Genomic DNA, 12,615 nt, shown 5'->3' with positions numbered 1-12,615 from the left:
AAATATTTGCACAAAATTCAAGTTCATTTCCTACTAAAAACTCTTAGCAAACCAGGTATAACACATAACATTCTTAACTTAATAAAGAAAATCTATGAAAACCATACAGCTAGCGCCTTACTTAATGATAAAAGACATAATGCTTTTTCTGTAAGGTCAAAAACAAGTCAAAGAGGTCTACGCGCACCACTTACTAAACTAGATGCTGAGGCCAAATCCTAAAACGTAACAGTTAATTAATGTTCTTGCATGAAATAACACATAAATATTATTGTTAGTTTTACAAATATTATACAAAAGCAGATTGCTAAAATATATAATTTAGAAGGTTGTAAGAAATAAAGGTTAAATTTACTCAAAATAATTATAATTCAATTGGATAAATCTAGGGATATTTCTTTTATTTTTTCCATGTGTTTGCTTCACATAATATATGTGTAATGATGAATATAAGAAAGATTAATTAGCTTTTAAAAAATATGTGATGCATAAATAAAAGTAAATGAATGTGTGTTAAATCATTTATTAACATTATTTATTAAGTAAGCAGTGATGCCTGATAGCAATAGCAAGTAAAACCTCAGAAAGAGAAGCTCACATAAAAGCTATTGTCAAAATGCAGTCTTTTCATTTTTGTTGCACTTAGAGGCATGAGCTCATGAGCTATTAAAACAATTCCAACAGCTTTTTTTTTTTCTTTTTTGAGATGGAGTCTCACTCTGTTGCCCAGGCTGGAGTGCAGGGGCACCATCTCTGCTCACTGCAACTTCCGCCTCCCGGGTTCAAGCAATTCTCCTGCCTCACCGTCCCAAGTAGCTGGGACTACAGGCGTGTGCCCCCATGTCCAGCTAATTTTTGTTGTATTTTCAGTAGACACAGGGTTTCACCACGTTAGCCAAGATGGTCTCAATCTCCTGACCTCCTGATCTGCCTGCCTTGGCCTCCCAAAGTTCTGGGATTACATGTGTGAGCCACCCTGCCTGAGCTCCAACAGCTTTCAAATGAGTACAACTTAATACCAGACTTATTTCAGTATGCATACTTGTTTGCAATCAAGATAGTAATGCATTCCAGAATTTCTATTTATTTGTGTATTTATGTATGTATGTATTTATTTTCACTAAATTACTGAGAAAAGTCAAGCCTCTATAATTAACATTTCAGATAAAATACCTTAATATTTTTCCTTTAAATTCTTTTTCATTGATACATAATATTTTACATATTTATATATTACCTGTGATATTTTGTTACATGCATAAAATGTGTAATAATCAAGTCAAGGTATTTGGGATATCCAACACCTTAAGTATGTATCATTTTATGTGTTGGGAACATTTCAAGTCTTATCTTCTAGCTACTTTGAAATATCAATATATTATAATTAATTATTCCCTACTTTGCTATCAAACACTAGAACTTACATCTTCTAGCTAACTGTATGTTTGTACCCATTAATCAACTTTTCTTTATCCTCCCACCACACCCCAAACCTTCCTAACCTTGAGATCAACTTTTTTTAGTCCCCACATATGAGTGAGTACACGTGATAATTGTCTTTTGGTGCCTGGCTTATTTCACGTAACATGACCTGTGGTTCCTTCTATATAACTGAAAATGACATGATTTTATTCCTTTTTGTGGCTGAATAGTATTTCATTGTGTATATATACCATATTTTCTTTATCCATTCATTTGAACATTTAGATTGATTCCATATATTTGCTGCTGTGAACAGTGGTACAATGAACTTGCCAGTGTAGATATCCCTTTGTTATAGTGACTTATTTTTCTTTGGATAAATACAGTTAAGTGATTGCCAAATTATGTGGTTATCAGGAAGAAGTGAAAATGGCTGGTTCCTGCCTTAACTGATGACATTATCTTGTGAAATTCCTTCTCCTGGACAATGAGTCTCAGAAGCTCCCTGCTGAGCACCTTGTGATCCCCACCCCTGCCCACCAGAAAACAACCCCTTTGACTGTAATTTTCCACTACCTACACAAATCCTATAAAACTGCTCCACCCCATCTCCCTTCACTGACTCCTTTTTCAGACTCAGCCCGCCTGCACCTAGGTGACATAAATAGCTTTATTGCTCAAACAGATCCTGTTTGGTGGTCTCTTCACATGAATGTGTGTGATATTTGGCGCCATGACTTGGATCGGGGACCTCCCTTGGGAGATCAATCCCCTGTCTTCCTGCTCCATCAGAAACATCCACCTATGACCTTGGGTCCTCAGACCAACCAGTCCAAGGAACATCTCACCAAATTTAAATCAGGTAAGCTGCCTCTTTTTACTCTGTTCTCTAACCTCTCTCACTACCCCTCAACCTCTTTCTCTTTTCAATTTTGGCATCACCCTTCAATCTCTCCCTTCCCTTAATTTCAGTTCCTTTTCTTTTCTGGTAGAGACAGAGATGCATTTTATCCATGAACCCAGAAGTCCGGCGCCGGTCATGGACTTGGGAAGACAGTCTTCCCTTGGTGTTTAATCACTGCGGAGACGCCTACCTGATTATTCAACCACATTTCAGAGGTGTCTGATCACCAAGGGGATGCTTGCTTTGATCCTTCACCTTGGTGGCAAGCACCACCTCACCTTGGGGGGCAAGTACCCCCCCCCATGCCTATACCCTCTCTTTTCTCTGGGCTTGCCTCCTTCACTATGGACAGACTTCCACCCTCCATTCCTCCTTCTTCTCTGTTAGCCTCTGTTCTCAAGAACTTAAAACCTCTTCAACTCACACCACACTTAAAACCTAAATGCCTTAATTTCTTCTGCAATACCACTTGACCCCAATACAAACTCAACAATTGTTCCAAATAGCCAGAAAATGGCACTTTCGATTTTTCCATCCTACAGAATCTAGATAATTATTGTCATAAAATGGGCAAATGGTTTGAGATGCCTGATGTCCAGGCATTATTTTACACATTGGTCCTTCCCTAGTCTCTGCTCCCAATGCACCTTCAAGGTGTACAATAATAGAGAAAAGTTGCAATTACTTGTCTCTGCTGTAAGAGAAACCCCAGCCACATCTTCAGCACACGAGAACTTCAAAATGCCTAAATCGCAGCAGCCAGGTGTTCCTCCAGGACCTCATCCCCCAAGATCTTGCTTCAAGTGCCGAAAATCTGGCCACTGGGTCAAGGAATGCTCGCAGCTTGGGATTCCTCCTAAGCCATGTCTCATCTGTGCAGGACACCACTGGAAATCAGACTGTCCAACTCGCCTGGCAGCCACTCCGAGATGCCCTGGAACTCTGGCCCAAGGCTCTCTGACTGACTTCCCAGATCTTCTCAGCTTAGCAGCTGAAGACTGACACTGTCCAATCGCCTCAGAAACCTACAAGACCATCACAGAAGCTTTGGATAACTCTTACAGTGGAAGGTAAGTCCATCCCCTTCTTCATAAATAGGGAGGCTACCCACTCCACATTGCCAACTTGGACAACATTCTTTTATACACTCCTTTTTAGTTATCCCTACCTGCCCAGCTCCCTTATTAGGTCGAGACATTTTAACTAAATTATCTGCTTCCCTGACTATTCCTGGACTACAGCCACACCTCACTGCTGTCCTTTTCCCCAGTTCAAAGCCTCCTTCACATCCTCCCCTTGTGTCTCCCTACCTTAATCCACAAGAATAAGATACCTCTACTCCTACCTTGGCAAATGATCATGCACCCCTTATCATCCCATTAAAACCTAATCACCCTTTCCCCACTCAATGGTAATATCCCGTCCCACAGCAGGCTTTAAAAAGGTTAAAGCCTGTTATCACTCACCTGCTACAGCATGGGTTTTTAAAGCCTATAAACTCTCTTTACAATTCCCCCATTTTACCTGTCCAAAAACTGGACAAGTCTTACAGGTTAGTTCAGGATCTGTGTCTTATCAACCAAACTGTCTTGCCTGTCCACCTCGTGGTGCTAAACCCCTATACTTCCCTATCCTCAATACCTCACTCCACAACCCCTCCACAACCCATTATTCTGTTCTGGATCTCAAACCTGCTTTCTTTACTATTCCTTTGCACTCTTCATCCCAGCCTCTCTTTGCTTTCACTTGGACTGACCCTGACACCCATCAGCCTCAGCAACTTACCTGGGCTGTACTGCTGCAAGGCTTCGGGGACAGCCCCCATTACTTCAGTCAAACCCAAATTTCTTCCTCATCCATTACCTATCTCAGCATAATTCTTCATGAAAACACATGTGCTCTCCCTGCTGATCATCTCCAGCTAATCTCCCAAACCCTAACCCCTGCTACAAAACAACTCCTTTCCTTCCTAGGCATAGTTAGGTACTTCCACTTTTGGATACCTGGTTTTGCCATCCCAACTAAACCATTCATTCTCCCCATTTCCCCATATTTCCCTCTTTCCTTTTGCCCACACAGACCACACTTGGTTTATTGAAGGTAGTCCTTCCAGGCCCAATCACCAATCACCGGCAAAGGCAGGTTATGCTATAGTGTCTTCCACATCCATCATTGAGGCTACCACTCTGCCCTACTCCACTACCTCTCAGCCAGCTGAACTCATTCCTTTAACTTGGGCCTTCACACATGCAAAGGGACTAAGCATCAATATTTACACTGACTCTAAATATGCCTTCCATATCCTGCACCACCATGCTGTTATATGGGCTGAAAGAGGTTTCCTCACTATGCAAGCATCCTCCATCATTAATGCCTCTTTAATAAAAACTCTTCTCAAGGCCACTTTACTTCCAAACGAAGCTGGAGTCATTCACTGCAAGGGCCATCAAAAGGCATCAGATCCCATCGCTCAGGGCAATGCTTATGCTGATAAGGTAGCTAAAGAAGCAGCTAGCATTCCTAATTCTATCCCTCACAGCCAGTTTTTCTCCTCATCAGTCACTCCTACTTACTCTCCCATTGAAGTTTCCACCTATCAATCCCTCCTTACTCAAGGCAAATGGTTCTTGGACAAAGGAAAATATCTCCTTCCAGCCTCACAGCCCATTCTATTCTGTTGTCACTTCATAACCTCTTCCACATAGGTTACAAGCCACTAGCCCACCTCTTAGAACCTCTTGTTTACTTTCCATTGTGGAAATCTATCCTCAAGGGAATCACTTCTCAGCGTTCCATCTGCTATTCTACTACACCTCAGGGATTGTTCAGGCCCCCTCTTTTCCCTACACATCAAGCTCGAGGATTTGCCCCTGCCAAAGACTGGCAAATTGACTTTACTCACTTGCCCCGAGTCAGGAAACTAAAATACCTCTTCGTCTGGGAAGACACTTTCACTGGTTAGGTAGAGGCCTTTCCCACAGGGTCTGTGGTCATTTTTTCCCTTCTGTCAGACATAATTCCTCAGTTTGGCCTTGTCACCTCTATACATACTTTTATTTTGTTAAGTCTATTCTTCCTTACCCTGCTCTTTGCAACAGGGCTTTATGCATTCACCCCCACTACTTAGAGTGCATCCCAAAAAATTTCTTCCCTGCTATCTTCTGTCTAGTCATACTCCTATTCTTCATTCTCACCTATCCATAAATGCCCTGCCCTTGTCTACACTGCCAGCTTGTGCTTTTTCTCCAAACCATCATAGCTGGTCCTGGTCTTATCCACTAAGACCTTATCCCCTGGTCTTACCCACTCTTAACTCCCTCTTGGAGTGGATAGATGCCTTTTGCTGGGAAGGCACACTCCAATTCTTTCACCCACTTTACATTTTCAGTTTTGCCTTACACAAGGTCTCTTCTTCCTCTGTGGCTCCTCCACCTACATGTGTCCACCTGTTAACTGGACAGGCACATGTACACTAGTTTTCCTTACCCCCCAAAATCAATTTGCGAATAGGACCAAACAGCTTCCTGTTCCCCCTCGTGACACCTATACTTCACTACTATTTTGTTTTGTTTTTCTTATTATTAATATAAGAAGACAGGAATAGGCCTTGACTTTCTCACTGCTGAAAAACGAAGACTGTATATTTTTAAATGAAGAACATTGTTTCTACCTAAATCAATCTGGCCTGGTATATGACAACATAAAAAAACTCAAGGATAAAGCCCCAAAACTCGCCAACCAAGCAAATAATTATGCTGAACCTCCTTGGACACTCTCTAATTGGATGTCCTGGGTACTCCCAATTCTTAGCCCTTTAATACCTATTTTTCTCCTTCTCTTACTTGGACCTTCTGTCTTCCGTTTAGTTTCTCAATTCATACAAAACCGCATCCAGGCCATCACCAATCATTCTATATGACAAATGCTCCTTCTAACAATCCCACAATATCACCCTTTACCCCAAGTCTTTCTTCAGTTTAATTTCTCCCACTCTAGGTTCTCATGTGGCCCCTAACCCCGCTCAAAGCAGCCCTGAGAAGCATTGCCCATTATCTCTCCATACCACCCCCCAACACTTAACCACTATTTTGTTTTGTTTTTCTTATTAATATAAGAAGACAGGAATGTCAGGCTTCAGAGCCCAATCCTGCACGTATACATCCAGATGGCCTGAAGCAAGTGAAGAATCACAAAACAAGTGAAAATGGCTGGTTCCTGCCTTAACTGATGACATTATCTTGTGAAATTCCTTCTGTTGGACAATGAGTCTCAGAAGCTCCCTGCTGAGCACCTTGTGACCCCTGCCCCTGCCCACCAGAGAACAACCCCTTTGACTGTAATTTCCACTACCTACACAAATCCTATAAAACTGCCCCACTCCTATCTCCCTTTGCTGACTCCTTTTTCGGATTCAGCCCACCTGCACCCAGGTGAAATAAACAGCTTTATTGCTCACACAAAGCCTGTTTGGTGGTCTCTTTACCCAGATGTGCATGACAGTGGTAATTCTATGTTTAGATTTTTTAAGAAATCGCCATGCTGTTTTCCATAGTGGCTGTACTAATTTCCGTTACTACCAGCAGTGCATAAAAAAAATCTCCCTTTTCTCTGCATCCTCACCAGCATTTGTTATGTTTGTGTTTTTAATGACAGCCATTTTAACTGAGGTAAGATGCTATCTCATTGTGGTTTTGATTTGCACTTCCCTGATGATTAATAACGTTGAACATTTTTCATATACCTATTGTCTATTTGTATGTCTTACTGTGGGAAACGTCTATTCATGTCTTTTGCCCACGTTTTAATGTGATTATTTTTCTTACTGTTGAGTTGCTTGAATTTCTTGTATTCTAGATATCAGCCCTTTGTTTGATTAATAGTTTGCAAATATTTTCTTCCATCGGATAAATTGACTCTTCACTCTGCTGATTGTTTCGTTTGCTACAAACTCTTTAATTTTCTTGCTGACAAATCTGAATATCTATCATTAAAATTGTTACAGTAGCATGTATGGCTTAATGATATATTTAATTGACTAAATGGGCCAAATTCAAAATTGCAGAGCTGTGAGTTATCGCTTTTATGTAGCAGCTACAAATATTAGCCCATGACTCCAGGTGAGCAAGAAAAGACTTTTTCTGGTTACTGATACTCATTTTTATATATGTTGTTGTATTAGTCCATTTTCACACTGCTAATAAAGACATACCTGAGACTGGGTAACTATATAAAAAAAAAGTTTTAATGGACTCACAGTTTTAAATGGCTGGGGAGTCCTCACAATCATGGTGGAAGGCAAAGGAAGAGCAAAGGCACATCTTACATGGTGACAGGCAAGACAGCTTGTGCAGGGGAACTCCCATTTATAAACCCATCAGATCTCATGCGACTTATTCACTATCACCAGAACAGTATGTGGAAAATCACCCTTGTGATTCAATTATCTCCACCTGGCCCCATCCACGACACATGGAAGTTATTATAATTCAAGGTGAAATTTGTGTGGGGACATGGCCAAACTGTATCAGTTACTAATGTTTATAATAAGCTCCCATGGAGTTTAGGGTTGCTGACAACTCTCCAAAAGGTTGTGTCTCATTTGGGGAGAGATTTTTTGTATGAAAGCATGGGGCTGGAGAGTGGGAGAGATATATTCTATTTTCAGATACTTCTTTCTAGTTCCAGAACATTGACATAGGCATTCAGGTCACATCTTGGCTCACTGCAACCTCCGCCTCTCAGGTTCAAGTGATTCTCCTGCCTCAGCCTCCCAAGTAGCTGGAACTACAGGTGTTTACCACCATGCCCAGCTAATTTTTATATTTTTAGTAGAGATGAGGTTTCACCATGTTGGCCAGGATGGCCTCGATCCCTTGACCTCATGGTCCACTTGCCTCTGGCTCCCAAAGTGTTGGGATTACAGGCGTGAGCCACTGCGCCAGGCCAAACAACTCAAACTTTCATCTTGCGTTTTGATTTTAAACCAAGAGTTTCAATCTTATGACAATCAGGTAATGACACTTGTCATTGTTAGGAAACTCTAACAATTATTTTCATTTAGAACACTTATTTTGAGTGGTTTGAAACCAACTCAAAGTTGCAGAGGTGCGAGTACTGAGTGTTTAAAAATAAAAATCTTACAAATTCTCATTATATTTAAAAAATTAAGAATAAATTTTCACTGAAATCTCAGAATTTAAACCTGCTGAGAAAGCTGCTTTTTGACTCTCCTCTATTAAAAAACGAATTAAGAAATCTTATGTTTCAAAGTTGAACCGTCTTTAAAAAATTCTAATCATCCAATTAAAAAATATCTTGTATTTTAATAAGACAAGCTACTTTAAAAATAAAGAGGGAAAAGTTCTTAATACAGCTGTGTTCCTACAGGAATTGCTTTTTTAATATTAAACCTTTTTTTAGGAAAAGTGAGATAGAAATTAAAGGAGATTCTGTAGATCTTGGAGATTAAGGAATATAACAATTTACAATGGAACATGTATACCAGTCTTTTAATGGAGTACACAACTGTATTTGTAAATGATAAAGTAAAAACTTGTTGCCACTTGAACTACTCAGGGATCAAATAAGAGCAGAAATAAAATAGCTAACACACAAACTTTATCTATACTGTCTTAGGTACTAATTGATGTGCTACATATATTAATTCATGTGATCCTCATGAAAAGGCATTATTTTAAACTATGTTTTATAGATGAGTATATATAGCATAGGATAGCTAAAATTCCCTAAGCCACACACTTAGGATTTGGTGACAGACAATCCAGGTCCAGCCAAAATCTATGCTGCTGAATACTAATAAATATTGTATCTTAGACCAATTGAAATGCTCTCTTATTGAGAGGAAAATGAAGAATTTTCAGAATGTATCTCATACCAAAAAATAAACACATAACCACCATCAATAGCTCATTTAAGGTAAACAACATGTGGTTTATGGTTTTCCATAGCCTTTTAAATATTTTTTTTGCAGATTTTGTTAATGCTCAGTAAACCACGTATAAGTTCAAACACTGGTGATTTTCTTTCATAATATGGTTGAATCATTTTCATTGATACATTTTTATACTTCAATTTATAAAATATGAATATATATTTCTGGGAAATTAAGTTTAAAAGTGAACAAAATGAATTATAAAACATTGTTTGGCTGCCACAAGTATCTTTCTTTTCAAACTTTCACATCATAAATATTTATTCTAGAAAATAGCAGGTCAAAAATCATAATTAGGGATAATTACAGTTTTACATATTCCAAGTGGAAATTATAATTTTCCAAATCACTAAATTCACCCATCTCTGGTATATCTCCACATATTAGTGTAAGTATATTTGTTTTCCATTACTTATGTAACAACTTACCACAAACTTAGTAAGGTAAAACAGCACAAGTTTCCTCTTCTACAGCTCTGGAAGTCAAAAATTTAAATTCAAGGTGTTGGCAGAACTGCTTTTCCTCTAGAGGTTTCAGGAAAAAATACTCTCGCTTGCTTTTTTCAGTTTATAGAAGCTACCTGAATTCCTTGGTTTGTGGCCCCTTCCTACATCTTCAAAGCCAGCAGCATAGCATCTTCCAATTGGCCTCTCTGTTTCCATCATTGCATTGCCTTTTGCTCTTTGATTCTAATCTTCCCAACTCCCTTAGATAAACAGCCTTATGATTAGCTTGGGTTTACCTGGATAATCCAAAATAATATCCTCATCTTGAAATCCATAATTTAATCACATCTACAAAGACTCTATTTCCGTTTAAGGTAAAATATTCACAAGTTCCACAAATTAGGTTGGTGAAGACTATTATTCAGTGACTAACAAAAAATATTTTCTAGTATTAGATAGGGGTATCTTTGCATTAAAACTTGGATAATTTTAGTTCCTGACTTTCCTGAACAGATATTTTTAACTATGTCATAGATCGTAGAATTATCAACACCATAAGAAGTTTTAACATTGTAACATAGAATGTTTCACCATTAAAAATAAAGTATCCCATTTTAAAGACAAAACACTATTTTGTTTGTGTCTTATTAAATATTAAATCACTCTCTTGTGTCATAGATTTATTTCTTGGTCTCATTACTCTTGATTGTTTCCCTGGTCTTGCTTATTACTCAAAATAAATATGTTCATTTCAGATATTTTGACCACTGTATTTCCTCTCTTCAAAAAGAAAAACAGAAAAATCTTTACAAATGGTTGAGTAATAGGCAGACTTGGGAGAAATTCAGAGTTACTGTTAAAATGAATTCTTTTGCAGGTGTCTGGATAAGAAACTGACCACATCACTGATTTTTGGCAAAGTAACTGATGTACGAGCCACCTAAAATAGAAAATAAGGGCAACTTACTCACTTTCATCTTTCTATCATTCTGGAAGTACCAGCTCCTGAGAAATTTTTCAATCCTTCTTTAGGTCTTTGAAGTTTGTAATTGCTTTGGAAACTGTAAAAAATTTTTCTTACTGAAAACAAAAACTAGAATGTGTGATTCATAAATAAGAATTTAATAATTAGTCCAATGACCAAATACAAAAGGGTTTTGCAGAAATTTTAAGAGGAATTTCTAAAGAAATGTCCAAAGAAAGGCCTAACTGAATATGTAATAACTATCAACTAATTTGCAAATAATTAGTGCATAATTTTAATAAGTAATCATTGCATAACACAAGTAACATATTTTAATCTTAGGTTCTTTGTTGAAAGATGTGAACTCTATTACATTTCTTTATTAAAAGCAGGAAAAGCTTTTATATTTCTGCTCATTCAGATTATTATCTAAACTCACATAATTTATGTTTACTACATAACTTCACTTTCCAGATAATATATTTATTGTAGAAAATATAATTACACAGCATCATTAGAACAAAAAAACTACTTTGACTCCAATCATTTGCATATTTTATTGAAAACAGCTTTTAATTTGAAAATGTATTATGATGAGGACTGACACATAAAATCAATAACATATATATCCTCTAGGGCACTAGTTTTAATGAAATTTTTACATGTTCTGGATAGAATAGTAATAACAGAGATTGCTATTAATTTATTACAATGTTAAGAGTATGTTAGTAATACTAATACTTAAAATGTGTATATTCTCTGAAATTTTTTAGATCCAATGTTTTTCATTCTAATATTATCAGCTAGGTAATAAGTATTATACTTTTTAGCCTACTGACATGAAAACTGAGGTTCATAAAACAGTATTATTTTCTGACCACAAGGCACAAGTTTTCAGGAGGTAGGATACAGTCTGGCACAGTGATTGGGAAAAGGTCATGGTTAGTAATCAGAGATGGGATTCATACCTTTTCAGTTTTAAGTGAATCACTTGACCTCATTTTTCTCATCTGCAAACTAGAATTGAGAATACCTTTTATGCTCATCTTTAATTAAAAAAAAGAATGATCATAGATAGAAAAGTCACCTTGAAATGTCAATGAAATGATCATTTTTTCCTAAAATCAACACCCATAGCTTTATGATAATATTTGAGAATGTATATTTTGGCTTATAAAATCTATGTTAATTATAAGTACATTTCTTTTAAGTTTGTGAATTATTACATTAATAAATCATAACTGAGGTAATTACTAATGTATTGCTACAATATTAGATTTCACATCTCATAGGTATCTTATTTTTTTCTTGCTGATCAACAAGATGTCTTAAAACATGGATTTCTGATTAATGATCTTGTTAATAAACTAATCTAAATGCATGCTTCTGGGCATCTCCTAAAGAAAAGAAGATTTTTGAGAAAGCTAGCAGAAGAGAAATACAGTTTATGAATAATGCATGTATTTGTTCCCTTCTATCTCCCTGCCTTTTGCTTGTAATGATATGTTTTGATAGTTGTAAATAGCAGGGATTTGTGGATGAAAGATACTGCATACCTGAAGGTGTTTCACCATTCCAGAGATTTGACATACCATTAAATCACCCTAACAGCAAAATCGGTAAATGCTGCTTAATGTTAAGCTATGAAATGATAATAATTACATAGTGGTTTTACTAGAGATGATAAACATTTTGCAAAATTGTGATTGCATTAATAATTTTTAGTGGTAATATGTCCAATGAGACACATGGGATTTATGGCAAGTAGATGTTATACAAATAATATCTCTTCATGAGGGGCATAGCATTTGCCAAAGTATGCATGCTTGATGTTGTGAGGCTTACAAGGATTCAGACAATTTTACTTTGTGGTTTGCCTAATAGTCTTCAAATCTGACATACTTCTTTTGGAACTGATAATAATAGC

Source organism: Pan troglodytes, chromosome 9 (assembly GCF_028858775.2).
Source record: "Pan troglodytes isolate AG18354 chromosome 9, NHGRI_mPanTro3-v2.0_pri, whole genome shotgun sequence".
NCBI classification, from domain to species: domain Eukaryota; kingdom Metazoa; phylum Chordata; class Mammalia; order Primates; family Hominidae; genus Pan; species Pan troglodytes.
Note: the sequence above shows the minus strand (reverse complement) of the source record.